The sequence below is a fragment of the Chlorocebus sabaeus genome, chromosome 9 (assembly GCF_047675955.1).
Source record: "Chlorocebus sabaeus isolate Y175 chromosome 9, mChlSab1.0.hap1, whole genome shotgun sequence".
NCBI classification, from domain to species: Eukaryota; Metazoa; Chordata; class Mammalia; order Primates; family Cercopithecidae; genus Chlorocebus; species Chlorocebus sabaeus.
In genome coordinates this window covers 219,776-234,252 of record NC_132912.1, presented here as the reverse complement: position 1 = coordinate 234,252, position 14,477 = coordinate 219,776, and the positions used below count along the sequence as shown (strand labels likewise).

Here is a 14,477-nt window from a genome sequence, read left to right as displayed (position 1 = left end):
GCCCTGGTGAGCACCCTGTCAACAGTCAGCACCAAGCCCAGGGAGGCTTACCTGGTCACTCCCTAAAATGCCACCTGCCATGCATCTTGGCTTTTGTGGAATCAGTGAAGAATTATGAACACTATGGTAAAGAGAAAATAAAGACACCTGTGGAAATTATCAGGCACTGCCTAGGTCCTGGGATACCTGTGAAGCCTCAAAACCCTAGTGTGAGTAATACAATTACTAAGGAGTGAATGCAAATATTGGACAGTAGGGGTTGGAGCCACAGTGAGTCTTACACCTCAAGGACTTCTTCCCAGAGCAAAGGAAGTTAAGACCCACTCTTCTGACACTAGTTTAAAGACTGTAATCTACTCCTATAGACGGACAAACCTGTAGAACCATCTGTACATGGAAATAATACCCCTAGCCTGGAGGAATATCAATAATCACCTGAAATCCAGATAAACATCAGGGATAAAGAAGAGGCTAGCCAGAGACCTAGGCAGAGCCTGAAAAACCTTCTTGGGTGGTCTCACTTGACCGAAGACATAACCCCAAGATGGTTGATCTGACTGCCCCAGGGATGCCTATCAGGATTAGGAGACATCCTGGAGAGCTGGCTACAGGACAGGCAGGAACACTTTTGTATTGCTGTTTTTCAAATTACCGGAATGCCCAGACATTCAAACTGGATGGCAGCCCATATCCTGACTATAACGTACCTCAAGATCTAATGTGCATTTACCTATGATTATAGTTATATCTGTGACCATCAGGGAATATCAATAAACGATACCTTCGATACCCCGCAGGAATGGTGATTATCGGAAAGTCATTTCTCTGGCAATACAGTAGCATGTTTGAGGAATCCAAAAAGATTTAAGGCTCTCATCTAGGATGCATTTATTTTTCAGGTTATTTTAATTATCATCTTTTTAAGGGGACTTCATGGATCTGATTCTTGAAAGAGAATTCCTAAGCCTTGGAGCTAAAAGTACCAGGGTACAACATTTTATATACGCTACTCCAAAAACAAATATTTAAAAAGGCGCATATACCTCTGCCCACTTCAAAAAATAAAAATTTGAAACTTGAAAAGCTAAAATAAAACTGTTTCCTTTTAAAAATTACAGCTCAATAGGAGGAACATACCTCAAAATATGAAAAGCCATCTATGACAAACCCAGAGTCAACATCACACTGAATGGGGAAAAGTTGAAAGCATTCCCCCTAAGAACTAGAACAAGGCAAGGATACCTACTTTCACCACTTCTATTCAACATAGTACTGGAAGTCCTAGTCAGAGTAATCTGACAAGAAAAAGAAATAAAAGGCATCCAAACTGGAAAAGAGAAAGTCAAACTATTTGTTTGCCAATGATAAGCTCATATACCTAGAAAACCCTAAAGACTCTTCCAAAAGACTCCTAGATTTGATAAATGAATTCAGTAAAGTCTCATGCTACAAAATCAATGTACACAAATTGGTAGTGCTGCTATATACCAACAACGACCAAGCCGAGTGTATTAGTCCGTTCTCACACTGCTAGAAAGACATACCCAAGACTGGGTAATTTATAAAGAAAAAGAGGTTTAATGAACTCACAGTTCCACATGACTGGGGACACCTCACAATCATGGCGGAAGCCAAAGGAGAAGCAAAGGAACGTCTTACATGATGGCAGGCAAGAGAACCTGTGCAGGTGAACTGCCTTTTATAAAACCATCAGATCTCGCGAGACTTATTCACTATGATGAGAACAGCATGGGAAAAACCTGCCACTATGATTCAATTACCTCCCACTGGGTCCCTCCCCCAATGCATGAGGATTATGGGAGCTACAATTCAAGATGAGATTTGCGGGGGGTACATGGCCAAACCATATCACTGAGAAATCAAATCAAGAACTCAATCCTTTATATGATAGCTGCAAAAACAAAACAACACAACAACAAAACTCTAGAAGTATACTTAACAGAGGAGGTGAAAGATCGCTACAAGAAGAACTACAAAACACTACTGAAAGAAATCACAGATGATACAAACAAATGGAAATACATCCTATGTTCATGGATTGGAAAAATCAGTATCATGAAAACAACCATGCTGCCCAAAACAATCTATAGATTCAATGCAATTCCTATCAAAATACAAACATTGTTTCAATAGAAATAAAGAAAAATCCTAAAATTCATATGGAGCCAAAAAGTGGCTCAAATGGCCAAAGCAATCCTATGCAAAATAACTATTATCTGGAGGCATCACATTACCTGGTGTAATTATATATTACAAGGCTATAGTAAGCAAAACAGCATGGTACTGATATAAAAGTACACACATAGGAAGGAAAAGAATAGAAAACCTAGAAATAAGGCCAAATATTTACAACCAACTGATCCTTGACAAAGCATAAACAAAATTGGGGAAAGGACACATTATTCAATAAATGGTACTGGGAAAACTGGATAGTCACACATAGAAGAATGAAACTGGATCCCTATCTCTCACCCTATACAAAAATCAACTCAAGACGGATTAAAGAATTAAATCTAAAACCAAAAACCATAAAAATTCTAGAAGAAACCATAGTAAAAATTCTTCTGGACAGTGGCCTAGACAAAGAATTTATGACTAAGACCCCGAAAGCAAATGCCACAAAAAGAAAAACAAGACCTAATTAAACTAAAAAGCTTCTGCACAGTAAAGAAAATAATCATCAGAGTAAACAACCCACGAAATGGGAGAAAATATCTGGAAACTATGCATCTGACAAAGGACCGGTATCCAGAATCTACAAGGAACTCAAAACAGCAAGAAAAAAATCCCAACAAAAAGTGGACAAATGACATGAATAGACACTTCTCAAAGAAAGATATACAAATAACCAACAAACACGTAAGAAAATGCTAACTATGACTAATCATCAAGGAAATGCAAATTAAAACCACAGTGAGATACCACCTTACCCCGCAAGAATGGTGATTATCGGAAAGTCAAAAACCAATAGGTGTTGGCATGGATGTGAAGAAAAAAGAATGCTTATGGGAATGTATAGGAATGTGAATTAGTACAACCTCTATGGAAAACGGCACGGACTTCCTTAAAGTACTAAAAGCAGATCTACCATTTCATTCAGCAACCCCACTGCTGGGCATCTACCCACAGGAAAAGAACTCATTACATCAAAAAGACACCTGCATGCATATGTTTCTTGTGGCACAATGCACAATTGCAAAGATATAGAACCAACCTAAGTGCCCATCAACCAATAAATGAAAAAAGAAAAAGTGATATATGCATATGGAATATTCTCAGCCATAAAAGAAAATCAATAAAATAATGTCTTTTGCAGAAACTTGAATGAAGCTAGAGGCCATTATTCTGAATGAAATAACTCAGGAATGGAAAACCAAACACTGCATGTTCTCACTTGTAAGTGGGAACTAAGCTATGGGTACACAAAGGCATAAACAGTAGTATCATGGACACTGGAGACTCAGAATGAGGAAGAGTGGAAGAGGAGTAAGAGATTTTAAAAATCTCTTTAATATTTAATATTTTTAAAATATTGGGTACAATGTACACTACTCAGGTGATGGGCACACTAAAATCTCAGACTTAACCACTACTCAATTTATCTATGTAACCAAAAACCACTTGCACCTAAAGCTAATGAAATATGTCTGCATATATTATATATAAAATACATTTTATATCTATAAATAAAAAATTAGAGCCCAGACCCAACCCCTGAGATTGATTTAATGTTTTTGTTAAAAAAAAAAAAAAAAAAAAAGGAATTCAGATGCTCAGCCAGCCATAACTGAGAACCACTATGCTAACTCACTCCTAGTTCCTAATGTGAGTTGTGTAACACTGTCATCTAAAATTCTAAACAGTTTATTTAAAAAAATAGGCCAGGCGAGGTGGCTCACATCTGTAATCCCAACACTTCGGGAGGCCGAGATGGGCAGAACACTTGAGCCTAGGTGTTTGAGATGATCCTGGGCAACATGCGAAAACCCTCCCCACTACGAAAAAAGTACAAAAATTAGCCAGGTGTGGTGGCATACGCCTATAGTCCCAGCTACTCGAGAAGTTGAGGCAGGAGCATCCCCTAACCCCAGGAGATTGAGGCTGCAGTGAGCAGTTATGGTGGTTATGGTGCTACTGCCCTCCAGCCTGGGCAACACAGCGAGACTCTGTGTTAAAAAACAAAATTAAATTAAAATAAATAAATGAGGTACAAATACGACTGCAACGACAGTGAATTTTTCCTCAGCATGAGTGGAAAGTCTAACTTTAAATTGGATTGCTGGCTGTTCAGCTTTTAATTCATTTGAAAATAACTGAGACTAATATTATTTTTATTTGAACAGTCCTAAAAATATTAAAAAATTAACTTTAAAATGATTGAAATGGCAGTTTCTTTTTCTTTTTCTTTTTTTTTTTTTTTTTTTTTGAGGCAGGGTCTTGCTCTGTTGTCCAGACTGGAGTGCAGTGGCAGGATCTCCGCTCACTGCAACCTCTGCCTCCTGGGCTCAAGTGATTCGCCCACCTCGGCCTCCCAAAGTGCTGTGATTACAGGCATGAGCCACCTGACCCTGCCTCAAATGGCAGTTTCTTACCTGAAATAATCCAACATGAATATTGATCACAAGTAAAAGGCTTCGTTAAGTTATAATTGTAGAACACACATGTGCAGACTGGTAAAATAAGTATTGTGAAATAAAGGATCTCTGGTACTTTCATATTAAATTTGATTATTTCTAAACATACAAGAAAATGCCAAATTGCAAGTACAGTAGAAAAAATACTGTAGACTTACATCATTTATAATTTAAAAAGACAACATCTCTAATGGTAAATAACCTCCTCTCAAAACCTATTAAATTTGACGTCAATGGAAGGCCCAAACAAATTTTTCTCAATTTTTTTTTTGTATTGCAAGAACTGGACAGTGAAAGTAGGCACATTTTACATTAATTGGGGAAGGGCTCCATGTCAAAATTCAATAGAAAATTAAGGACCTGCTTTCTAAAACAGCATTAGTCAGACACACTTTCGAGATCGAAAAACAAGCAAGAGGCAGATAAATCAAGACTCTACAAGAAGAGAAAACTAAAAAATTCATAATAGCTTTCAAAAGTTGAGAGAGCTTCCCTCGTGCTTGGCCCTCAATTATTCCATTGCAGCATCACTGCTGATGAGTGTCACGCTGATCTCAATCTGTGGGTGCCATCACTTGATTATTTCTCTCTTGACCATATGCTTCTCACAAAATGGTATTATTTTATGTTAGATGACAGTACATACCCAACAGAATGCTGAAGCCTTAGCATTTAACACAGCTTTCAAGAAATTAGCATTTAATACAGCTTTCAAGAAATTAGCTATCTGAATCCAAATTGAACTTATCCAGTAGGGGGAGTGTTACAACCTCAAGACCATGACTTCCCTTTCCAAGACAGCAAGAATACTTGAGTTAATTCCAAATGTTTTCAAACAATTTTCTCCATTACGTAAGTATTAAAATGAAGACCTGCAGGTGCCCCGCCTCCAGTGCTCCTGTCCCTGAACCAAGTTATCTTCCTAATGTGAGCTACCATAGTGACAAGCAAGAAAATGAACCAATTATCTATGCTTGTTCTCAGATTACTAGCTGTCATTACCAGTGAGTAGGCATTAACCAGAACTTCATAAATAGAATGTTTTGATTGCCCGGAGTTTCTTAATACTCCTGTCTTTCTACCTCCTGCTTTTATAAGCAGTGGTACACAGTTTTACACTTTGTTAATATTACGTACTTTTGCACTTATAAAAGTGCATTGGGAAAATGAAGGTATATCACTATAAAGATTTAAGGAGTTGATGGGTTTTCGGGAAACAGAGCAGCATAGCAGATTACAGGTGTGGTAGTCATACATTTGAATTCAGACCAATCTGATTATGTCTCTACGACCTTGAGCACCAGTAACTTAACCCTTCTGAGTCTATTCCCTTGTTACAAATTGTTACAATGACACATCCCTCATGATGCTTTTGTGAGGACTAAACAGGATACGAAAATTGCCTAGTATGTTAGACACTCAAAAAGGGACCCCTCTGAAAAAACAGGCCGTGCAAGGTGGCTCACACCTGTAATCCTAGCACTTTGGGAGATCGAACCAGGTGGTTCGCTTGAGCTCAGGAGTTTGGGACCATCCTGGGCAACATGGTGAAACCCCATCACTACAAAAAATTAGCCAGGCATGGTGGCACACACCTGTAGTTCCAGCTACTGGGGAGGCTGTGAGGATCACTTGAGCCCAGGAAGTGGAGGCTGCAGTGACCAGAGTTCTCACCACTGCACTCCCTACAGAATGAGACCCTGTCTAAAAGCAAAACAAAACACAAATAACACAAGTGGTGCTGCCACAAACAACTTTCATGATTAAACCCAGCTTCCTAAAAACTGTTTAGAAAGTAGACTCGTAAAGCGACCTAATGTGTACAGCCAAATTAAAATGTATATAAATCAGATTATCTTGCTATAAACCATAATATCTTCCCAATTTTTAAAAATAGGCTTTTTAACCCTAGTTATGAGAGCTAATATTATATGACAAGCTCTCAACAGAAATCCTTTGAATATTTTAGTATCTTTCATGTTCACATGATAAATGCTTAAATCAGGAATGAATATCCTTTGCTCTTAACTTATATTTTAAATTTACTTAACATAACGTGCAGACCAAACCGCAGAGAACAAAAAACTACAAATTTAATTAGGATCTACCTTTCATTTAAATGCTGAGATAATATCTGGAGAACACAATATATGTTTGATATTTAATACAGCTCTACTTTTCAACAGAGCACTTTAAAAGTTACCAATTATAAAGTTGCTTTTAAATACCCTCAGGTTGTTAATATAACAAAATCTCAAAGTTACAAATCAGGATAAATTTTAAATCATCAGTGCTAAGACTTTGCAAGTAATCTTAACTCAAATACGACTTATCTTAATTCATTCACTGTCCTACAGTACCCAGGTCGGAGTGCAGTGGCTGATTTAGCTCACTGTAGCCTCAAACTCCTGAGCTCAAGCAGTCCTCTTGCCTTTACATTTTACTGTGCTTGCTTCAATAAATGTGTTACCCTGAACTGTAAACTCTACAAAGGCAAGAGCCATCTTATTTTTCTCGCCTCAGCGTCTAAGAAGAGTATGACACATAGCAGAGTTTTAATAAATAACAATGTATTAATAAATGAGGTCAAGATATTAAAATTGCTTATATTCTCCTTATATGAAAATACAATATTTTAGTGTGATCTTATAAAACGAATTATGAAGTAACTTGAACTATAAACGCACTGATGTAAAACTAGTTCACCTACTATACTTAAATATTAAGTTTACAGAAAAATGAAAATACTGTGTGTATTTCAGCAAAACACATTTTCCAATTAATATGTAAGCTAATGTGATCTGTTAATATATCCCTCTCATCTCTGAAAAACAAACATTGAAGAGTCTATATGATTCCTTTATATCTCTGATATAGCAGCATTCTATTACTTTTGTCATTTCTACTTCTTTAGTTTTACATAAAAGTGGGCAAACTGGTAGACATTTATGGAGCAAACATTCTGGACATTTGCGGATGTTACCAACATTAAATGAAATGTGTCACATACTCAATGCAACTGTAACTTTACAATTACTTAATAGTGTGAATAACTTAAGTATGTGCACTAAGGGTATTTCTACTGCTATCTGATTGAACACATTTTAAAAGAATTTACCCAGCACTTTAATTATGAAAATATTTTCCAATATGCTAAATTCTCTTTAAAAGAAACCTGAGATAAAAATCAGGAAGTTACTGAACAGGAAAAATATATATGCAACGAAAGATTAAATATCTAATTAGGTTATTTATTGAATTGAGTTAAATATCTATGTCTAATAATTTGCCAAAGTTCTGTCCTAAGACATAATAATGGATTACATAAACACTAAAAAAAATCTTATTTTACATATTCTTTGCATTTGCAAATAATTTTGATACTAAAACTTGTACAGCATTTCCATGATACAAACTAAATAACTCTCTGGATTTTCTAATGGAAAAACAGTAACAACAGGTGCACACAAAATCTTTCCTTAAGCAATAAATCATTTCTGCATATGTTTTTAAAACCGTAACTAAGCCATGATTATTCAAAATGACTACTGTATTGGGTATTTTGATTTGGGTTCTTCTCTCCCTCACACTATCTTCGTTTCTATCATTTACCTCTTATCCCAGAGACTCTCAAACTTTTATGTTATATAAATCACATTGTCTCAAAAAATATCTCATCCACTTCTCATGTGTTTCTGTGTGTGTGTGTGTCTGGGATAGGATGCGATTAAAGTGTGCTACAAGGTGAACCTTCCATAATTAAAAGGAAGACTGACTGCTATGCTTTTAAGATGACAATGTGTGGCTGGGCGGCGTGGTGGCTCAGGCCTATAATCCCTGCACTTTGGGAGGTCAAGACAGGCAGATATATACGAGTTTGAGACCAGCCTGGCCAACATGGCAAAACCCCAACTCTACTAAAAATACAAAAATTAGTCAGGCATGGTGGCTCCTGCCTGTAGTCACAGCTACTTGGCAGGCTAAGGCATGAGAATCACTTGAACCCAGGAGGTGGAGGTTGTAGTGAGCCGAGATGGCGCCACTGCGCTCCAGCCTGGGCAACAAAGCAAGACCCTATATCAAAAAAAAAAAAAAGGACTACGTGTAAGTTGGAGAGTGTACGTGTAAGTAACTTTGCACAGTGGCTGATATACAGTAGACAGACAATACATGATATATTATTATCACGGTCCTCATTTATGTTATAAAATTGTAGCTACTATTTCAAAAGTCGAGACTAAGAGAAAACAAAACACTGAAAACCTGAAGAACAACCTCCAGGTCACTAATATCTGCACAAATCACTGTATCAAAGCAGATTTACATTTGTTCTGAAAACCTGATAATGGCACTGCAAGTAACTGAAAGTATATAAGAGATAATGGTAGAAATTAAACTCACATATGCTGAATTCCTAGTAGAAATGTTGGTGAGGTTTTTAATGAAGATCAAATGAAGAGAAAACACCAGTTCTCCTTTATTCGGAAAGTCTATCTGCTTCAAGGAAATATAGAAAATGCAAACTGAAGCAGTTATGGACACAGTGCCAGAAATGAGAAAAAGAAAAATATTTACGTAAAACCAATGGTTATAAGAACTCTCACACAGTGTATTTTAGTTATTTGTATTATTCAAATGAATTAAAATAAATGAATAATAATATCATTCATCAAAGTATTGATAGGCCAGGCACAGTGGTTCATGCCTATAGTCCCAGCACTTTGGGAGGCCAGTAGTTTAAGATTCGCATGGTGAAATAGAAAAATTAGCCAGGCATAGTGGCGGGCACCTGTAATCCCAGCTACTCAGGAAGCTGAGGCAGGAGAATCACTTGAACCCAGGAGGCAGAGGCTACAGTGAGCCAAGATTGTGCCTCTGTACTCCAGCCTGGGCGACAGAGCGAGAGTGTCTCAACAAAAGGAAAAAAAAGAAAAAAGAAAATTCAGTGTTAAATCCAATTCAAGGTTTTCAAACAGTGAAAAGTTTTAACTATCATAAGGCTAACTCTTTTCCATGTAGAATTCAACTGAAGGACAAGAAAGTTACCGAAAATCTGACACCAGCAGGTTAGGGCTTTAAGTAAGCAAGTTATAGCAGCATTTGATACTTTTATTGCAAGTATTAAAATTCTTAGGTCCAAGTAGTGTCTCAATTAAGGTATGCCAAAGGGTATGAATGCCTCTATTATACACCACTGTAACAATCCTAAGAAGAAAAAACTGGGAGGGTTACCGAAGGATGAAGGACGAGAGTCCAAATAAACATATGTCATTCATTGAAACATGCATGACATCCATTCAAAATGCCAACAGGGCCAGGTGCAGTGGCTCACATCTGTAATCCCAGCACTTTGGGAGGCCAAGGCAGGTGGATCATTTGAGGCCAGTTTTGAGACCTGGCCAACATGGCAAACCACCCCCCACCCTGATCCCTACTAAAAATACAAAAAATTATCCAGGTGTGGTGGCACACGCCTGTAGTCCGAGCTACTCAGGAGGCTGAGGCATGAGAACTGATTGAGCCTGGGAGGCAGGGGTTGTAGTGAGCCGAGATCGCGCCACTGCACTCCAGACTGGGCAACAGAGCAAGACTCTGTCTCAAAAAAACAAAAAAAACACCAACAGAATGGTATTCAGTATGAATGAAAGAAGTGAATTTTAACATTGTAATTGATTTATTTTTGTGAAGCTGGAAGCTTGTAAATGTACATTTATTTAAACACCTCACAAACGGTAATTGCAAAAATAACTTGTCCAATTTAGAGACTGTAAAAGGAAGATTTGGTTTTCATATGAGCAATCTCTATGGGGAAAAAGCACCATGTGAAATACAGAAATCCTTTAAGTCACAGAGCTAAGCAAGACAAATATTTTGATTCTGTCAAAATCACATCCCATATCCTCTATCTTTGATTCTCTAGCCTGGTCATCTTATAAAGATGAGTCAACCAAAAATAACAACTATAATGTAACCTGTGCCAGTTAGTCAAAGACGAGGCAAATTAAATGCCTCTACTTTCATATTTTTTTCCTGCATGTAAAAATTAGACATTCAGAAAAACCACAAAGATGACCCTGCCTACCAACTTTCTAAGTACAACCAACACTATCTCCCTGATAACACCCAACCATTAATTAAAATCAATAACCTCAAAAATCTGAAAACGTTGTGCACACCATATTTACTAAGCTAAAATTACTATATTTCTCGGTTTAGAGGAAAACAAGTAAACATTTACTTTCTGCTTTTGAACAAACAGATTAAATTATTTTTAAGAATGCTCTTGCCTCCACATGACTCAGCTTACGCAGAACATCTAAGTGAGGCAGACCAAGGGTTCTAGACCTCCCTAAAAACCCAACCTGCACCACTCCCTCCTACCAGCAGGGCCCTGAATGGGCCACCTGGGTATCTCCTCCAGGCTCACAGACATTCATGACACCAGATACCATGTACACACCGTATATGACCCAGGGTACTACATACCCTGGATAAGACAGTGGGTACTGTGTACACAGTACATATGACACTCGGTACTAGGCACACACTGCATCTGACACTGGGTACAGCTTCTGTGACAAGGATAGTGCATGCATGGTGCATATGACATTGGGTACTATATATGCATGGCATATGACATTAGGTACTACCTACACACCATATATAACACCAGGTAATGTATACATACTGTATATGCCACCATATATATACACAAAACATAGGTAACACCAGATAGTGTATATACACTGTATATGACACCAGATACTATATATCTAATGTATATGCCATTGAATACTGCACACACACCGCATATGGCAGCACGGTACCCTGCACATACTGCACAGAACACCGGAACTGCGTAAGGGCTGTATATGACACTGGGTGCTGCACATACAGTGTGAAAGGATACTATGTACACACCATATATGACCCCAAGTACTGTGTGCACACAGTATGTGGCACCTGGTGCTATACACACAGCATATATGACACCAGGTACTACATACACACTGTATGTGACACCAGGTAAGGTAAATATATTCAATACTATCCAGATACTATATACACTCGGATATGACATGGAGTGCCACACACACACCTCATATGGCAGCAGGGTACCATGCACATACTGCACAAAATACCGGGGACTTCGAGCACACTGCATACGACACAGAGTACACACCATATACCATCCCCGGTACTGCGTACCCACCGCATAGGACACCGCACAGCACAACGCGCACGGGTACACACGAATAAAACAGGTACGCCGGTCACTCTGCAAAAGACACCAGGCACGGCGCACACATCGCCAGCTCCTCCTCCTCCCGGCTCGGGAGAAACGCGCGAGGGGAGACTGCAAGTCCAAGTCCGGGTCCCGGCGCCCCCCCTCGTCCCAGCCGCGTCCTCAGCAGCTTCTCCCCGGAGCTCTGGGTGGGAGGAGGGCGGCGGACCCCGCAGGACTGTCCCGGAGGTCCGCGAGGACCTGTTGAGGCGGCGGCGCCGCTGCCGGGGTCGCTCACAGCCCCGGGGGACCGACGAATCTCCGCCCCGGGCCTCGGGGCCAGCCCTGCCCGCCGCTCCCGGGCTAGCACACGACGTGCCGCGCGACAAACGCTTCCTCTCCGCCCGCCACACGCCCGGGGCCGCGTTCCCCGCCGGCCCCGACTGCGCACGGGCCCAGGAGGCCTGACCGAAAGAGGGGCATGGGGCCCGGCGGGCGGTGCTCACGCGACTCCGCGGCTTCCCGGCCCGAGCAGGCCCCGCGCGGTCCTCCAGGGCCTCATCCCGGGGCCTCCTCCGCGGCCGCCCAAGGCGAGGGGGCGCGGGCCCGTAGCCTCCGCAGGCCCCGCCGCCGCCCTCGCAGGCCCCGCCGGCCCGGCCCGCCATCCACAGAGCTCCCCGGCAGCTCGGAGCCCTTCGCGAGCGGGCGAGCGACCATCAGCACCCGCTGGTGCCGCCGCCGCCCCAGAGGCCGCGGCCAGGCAGGCTCCGCCGCGCGGGCCGCGCCATCTCCACGGACGCCCCCGCCCGCCCCGCCGCCCCGCCGCCGAGCTTTCCCCACCATTATGCTCCGGCTCCTCCACCGCCGCCGCCGCCGCGCCCGGCCCTCCCCTCCGGTGCCGCCTCCTTCCCGCCGCCCGGCGCCTCTCGGGCCTGAGCCGGCGACGGGCGCGGGGGGCGGGGGGGACGCTCAGGCCGCCTCCTCCTCCTCCCTGCCGGCCTCCTCCCTCCTCCCCGGCTCCCCCCGCCCGGACCCCGCCGCCGGCTCCGCGCGAAGGGCTCCGGGCTCGAGGGGCGCCATGTTTGTAATACTCCACCTCAGAGAACGCCGCGGTCGCGCCAGAGCGAGGGAGGCCAGGCGGCCGGGGCGCCGCGAGCGGGGTGAGGGCCGGGAGGGCCCCGCCGCCCGCACTTGGTCGCGTCTCCCCGGGGGGCCGCGGGCCTGCGCGGCCGGAGCGGGCGGCTGGAAGTTGGGCGCCGCCGCCCGGGAAAGTTGGGTCCCCGCGAGGCCGCGGCAGCCGCTCACATGGCGATGCTGCGCGGGGCGGCCCTCGGCCCCACCGGCCCCTCGCCCCGCCGGCCCTCGGAGTTTATTGTGTCGGGTCGAGGCGCCCCGCGGCCGGGCCGCGCACTGGGGGCTCTAGCGGCTGGCGCCGGACTTGCGCGCTGCCGGCCCGGCTTGCGGCCGCCTCCCGCCCGGGGCCGGAGCCGTGCACGCGGCTCCTACCTTCCCCACGTCCTGTCCTCGGCGCTTCTATCCGAAATTTGTTGGAGCATATTCCTCTGTCTCCACACATGCACTCCGTATCCACACACACGTGAAGGCTACGTACGTGCAGGCGCGCTGGAGCCGGGAGCGGGCGCCGAGGCCGGGGCGCGAGGGGGCATTGTCAGGCGCCGCGGCAGCTCAGCCCCGGGTGGACCTGGTGCCTGCCCCGGGCTCGCGGGGTCCGGAACGACGAAGTCTGAGAAGTACGAGTGCTTCCCTTAACAACATTGTTCAGGTAGTCTGAACAGCCTTTTACTCCTGTCGTCAAAAGGAGTGGTATACGCTAAGTTCCTCGTTCCATCTCTGCGCGAACAGGACTGCGAAAAGAACAGGACCACCCGTCAGCAGCCCTGCAAGAACGCTGCAGATTTGCGCGACAAGTAGGTTATCTTCTATGGAGAGGAATTCTAGACTTAATCAGAGACGATCCCTTAAAACTGTGGTTTAAGAAAGGTTCGGAGATAAGCGTATTTTGATAGTGTTCACCTGTTTCCCCGAAGGACCTTTCGCCACCGGGAGTCGGGGAACACCTGTCAGTCAGAGTGCTCGCCTCTGAAATTCGGTGAGTACAGGACAGCAAGGTGTTTTCGGGGAGACCACATTCTCATAACTTTTAGTACAGTATAGTGTTATAATTGTTCTGGTTTATTGTTAGTGTTGTTAATCTCTCATTGTGCCTCACTTACAAATTAAACTCTATTATAGGCAGGTATGTGTAGGAGAAAACGTAGTGTAAGTAAGGTTCAGCACTACCCCGGGTTTCAGGTGTCTATTGGGCGTCTTGACACGTGTCCCCACCTGAAAAATCATTAGGAAGAGACCGTTGTAGGAATTTGGGGATTCTGATAAAATATATCAATCTGCTTCTACAACTGATTTCTAAGATTGTTCGAATTTAGAAATGGGTGGTACTTGAATAGGTCTGTGATATACACTAGTCGAATAAACACAATCTTTACAGCCCTCATTCTGATACATCCCGGAGAGTTTTTGGTTATCTCAAAGAACATCACAGAATAATTTTAATTCATTTTAAGAATAAATATATA

At 42.8% G+C, this 14,477-nt stretch overlaps 1 protein-coding gene across 9 annotated transcripts in view; it reads right to left on the bottom strand.

The window, feature by feature from the left end:
* The window catches only part of ZMYND11 (zinc finger MYND-type containing 11), a 112,640-nt gene extending 99,041 nt beyond the window's left edge, over window positions 1-13,599 (bottom strand). For 2 of the 9 annotated variants that reach the window (XM_008002069.3, XM_037983261.2), the window contains exon 1: window positions 12,721-12,830. The gene's annotated coding sequence lies outside the window, so the exon portion shown is untranslated. The other 7 variants (XM_037983254.2, XM_037983257.2, XM_008002066.3 and 4 more) reach the window with 6 other exon arrangements.
* Window positions 13,600-14,477: the final 878 nt, after the last annotated feature.